At 56.1% G+C, this 3,695-nt stretch overlaps 1 protein-coding gene and 1 long non-coding RNA gene across 6 annotated transcripts in view; both read left to right on the forward strand.

Annotated features, from left to right (window-relative positions):
* Nucleotides 1-3,695, forward strand: part of LPIN1 (lipin 1) — a 67,111-nt gene that overhangs the window by 28,053 nt on the left and 35,363 nt on the right. The window lies entirely within an intron of this gene.
* Nucleotides 20-1,728, forward strand: LOC107183302. The gene is made up of 2 exons (XR_001514085.1): nt 20-1,051; nt 1,175-1,728. It is a non-coding gene; the product is annotated as an uncharacterized LOC107183302 (long non-coding RNA).

The following is a 3,695-nucleotide window of genomic DNA, read 5'->3' on the forward strand; positions in this document are numbered from 1 at the left end:
GCAGTTGGGGAAACTGAGGCTGATATGCCCAAGGTCGTGCAGCTGCCGGGCGGCGGCTAACCGGGCTGGAATCTGGGTCCCCCGATTGCCCGGCCTCTGTGCACCCTTCCCGCAGCCTCGTGGGCGCTGGGTCTAGGGCTAGGCCCTGAGTCCCGTCAGGTGCCCCTGCAAATAGTCTAATTTTGGGGAAAGCCGGACAGTGTGGGATGAAGACTAGTGTTTTGCAAATCACTGTAGGGCCACAGCGCTGGCGTGTAGGTGGCTGGCGAAATCAGATGTCAGCCCTGTTTTTGACCACGACACGGGAACGTGAATACGGAGGGTGGGCAGCATTAATTGGGAAAGTTTTTAGCACCCAGGACAGTAGGGTGTTTTGGGAAAGATGAGCTTGGACAGGGTTTCTTTTATGTTATCCGGGTGTGTATGGCCGTGAAATTCACTGTTAACCTGGGCCCCATAATTCCGGTCCCAGGGATTAAAGTAAGCCCTGAGGACAGTGCATAGTAATCCAGAAATAAACACACTTCTCCCCGCCCAGAAATGTTGGAAGATCTAGGGGTTTATGTTTTGGTTCCTTATTTTGCTAGCGCTTCATGTTTGCCAACATTTGTTTGATTAGCAGGCGTTTTTGTGTGTGGGTGTTTGTCTTGGAGCGTTTATTCCTGTTTACAGGGGACCACGTGGCGCAGGCCTGGACAGAGCCCCGGACAGGACCTGAGGCCTGGGCTCCAGGCTAAGTTTGGCCTTAGCTGGCCATGGGACCCTGGTCTCAGTTACCAAACAACCCTCATCTATTCGAGAAAAGACCGGACTGCAGAGGCAAACCTGCTGGATGTCAGCGCACGGGGAGAACTCGGGGGTTCAGGGGAGGGGTCGGAGGATCTCTTGGTTTTTCATGCGGAAAGATGTCCCCTGACCCGCCGGGAAGTTGGGTGAAGGCGAATAGACAGGGCTCAGGGTGGCGAGGAGCAGGCTGCTTTCCCACCGCTGGTGGTCACCGCCACATCTCTCAGCCCGCTGACCAAGTTTTGTGATCCCTGCCACAACTGGGGTTCAGGTCCCAGCTCTCTGCAGACTAATCTGTGACCACAAACAAGTTACTAGCCTCTCAGCTTCAAATCTATAGAATGGGATGGCATTCCCATGGCCCAGCCTCCCAGGACTGATAAGCCAGAATGTTTTTGCTGGTGCCGAACACCGGAACTTTCCAGAAACACAAGCTACAGGCTGCTGGCCCGGACTCAGGGCTCCCTGAGCCGTCTGCTCCTGCGCGCGAGCTGACCACAGGCCCTGTGACCCAGATGCACCTGTTTGCCAGCTGCTCCTGGGACAGGACAGTCCATGCGCGCCGTGTGCCTGGTTTCCAGGAAGTCCACGTCCTTTTGATGAAACCTTCCTCTGTGTGCACGGGCCTTCCGAGGCAACCAGCATGGGTTTACGAAAGGGACAAGCCACACAGGTCATGGGGTCATGGGGCCCCCCTCCCCCACAAGGTGCACTCCTGGGCAAGAGCATTTCCTGCGCTGAGCTCGGCATGTGGCAGAGCGCTGCTCAAGGCGGGCTGCCTTCGGACTTCGATTTTTTTGGACAAACAGAAATGTATCCGCACCGTGTGGGAATAAGAGTGTACCCTCCTAATATTCCCGTATTCATTGCAGCAAGTAGTAGTCTTTGCCCTGCCTTTTTGGGGAAGGTGCACTTAAAATAGTTGGAGGGGCTTGATGGGGGGGGGGGGGGGAAGATGCTTAATAAGGAAGGCACATATGTAATACTTTCAACAATAAAGATAGAAATAAAAGTTGGTATGTGCCAGGTTCCGCCAGGCAAGAACTCAGTTCGAAGCCCAGCCTTTGCCTGGAGCCGCTTGTGACCACAGGATGAGCCCCTGGCTGGCATTCGGGCAAGCCCCTGGGAAAGTACTTTATTTTCTTATCCGTCCTGGGAGGCTGGGCCATGGGAATGCCATCCCATTCTATAGATTGGAAGCTGAGAGGCTCGTAACTTGCTTGTGGCCACAGGTTAGTCTGCGGGGAGCTGGGACCTGAACACCAGCTGTCTGCATTCTTGCCCCCGAGCTGTGTCGGCCGGACCCGGACCGGCCAGCTGGTACTCAGCCCTCCAAGGATTCCTGGGTTGGAGTGGGCGAGCGGGCGTCATACCAAAGTCACCAAAGCAGGGCATTCTTTTTGACCGAGATACAGACTTGGGCAGAGGGCTCGGCCAGTGTGTGAAGAGAGGAAGCAAGCCCGGATCAGTTAGAGTCCAATAGTGAACAGCAGAGGATCAGACCAAGGTCTGGCCGCCCGGTAGTGTAGGCGCCTCCGTCACCCACCAGCCAGGCCTTTTGTGCTCCTTGGCAGGGCCCTGCGGACACTCGTCACGTGGGGCTGTCAGATCGGAGCGTTGCAAAACGCTGGAGGAGCCGAGCGGGCGCCCATCTGACCTTCCTGACCCCCCTTTACCCTCTGGCGTCTCAGTGGGGTCAGTGACAGGGAGACCTTGACGCGGGGCGGGTCAGAGGGTTCTGTCCCCTGAGGTCCTTACGACTTAATGTTAAAGTAATCCACGCACATGTAGAAAGCGACACTCAGAAACCAGCTCGGTGGAAACGCACGCGATGAGAAGTGAGGCCCCCCCTCCCCCAGGCCTGGTCCCAGGTGGGCCTGTGAGCGAAGCTTGCTTGGCGTGGGAACCAGCCCGGGAGTTTTGTGTGCACATCAGGATATGAGAACATGTAATTCTTCACAAGGGGGCTCATGTTGTAAGCACTTGTGTCCCTTCCTCCCCTACGGTGTGGCTGGTCCGTAATTCACGTAACCGGAGTCCTGGAGATGTTGGCATTGTTCCTGAGTTTCCCTGTCACGGTCAGTGCCGTGATACTGTCTGTGTATGGCTCTTGCAGAACTGCTGGGGTGCGCTAGTAGGTGCCGAGTGACAGCTGTTGCCCTGCCGCAACCCCCCTCGCCCCCCACCTCAGTGCTCACCCTGTTTCTTACCCCACCAGCAGTGAGTGGTGGGTATGCTTCCCCCATTTTCACCAACCCCGGGGGGGTTCTGAAATGCGTTGAATTTGGGCCACCTGCAAGGCCCCTTTGATTTGCATGTGTTAAATTATGAATAGGGTTGAATATCTTCCCATGTATCCTTGACCAGATGGGGTCCTTCCCTCTTTCCTTCCTTCCTCTCTGAACTCGTTTTTTATTTTGCCCATTTTTCTGTTGGGTGGGGCTGAGGCCATCCTAAATTGACCCTGCTATTCTAGAGGGGCCGGTGTGGGCAAAAGCGGCCGGGTTATGAAAGCTGTGGCCGGAGCTTTGAGTGTGGGCATTCGTTCAAGAAGCCAGTGTTCCTTGGCCATTTGTGAACCCTGGAGGAGGATCCTGCCAATTTGGGGACGAAATGCTGATATTTTTCTGATGTAACAACTAGGTGAGAAGTGGTGAGACCTCCGTTGCCCAATCCTGACCCTGTCGGCGGCCCCGCCCTCCTGGGACCTCGGGGATTGGGGTGACTACCGCTTTGGCGCATCTGAGAGGTGCCGGCAGTTGTACGGATTGGCTTCAGCGTGGGGCGCTCCTGCCCACCTGTGTGGGGATCCCCATCCGCTCTGTCTGCTCCCTGCAAGTCTGATCCTTCAGGGTGACAGGGCCCTCCGTCCTGACACACTCACTCCGCACACCTGCCACGGCCTCCTT

Source organism: Myotis davidii, unplaced genomic scaffold, assembly GCF_000327345.1.
Source record: "Myotis davidii unplaced genomic scaffold, ASM32734v1 scaffold61, whole genome shotgun sequence".
Lineage (NCBI taxonomy): Eukaryota > Metazoa > Chordata > Mammalia > Chiroptera > Vespertilionidae > Myotis > Myotis davidii.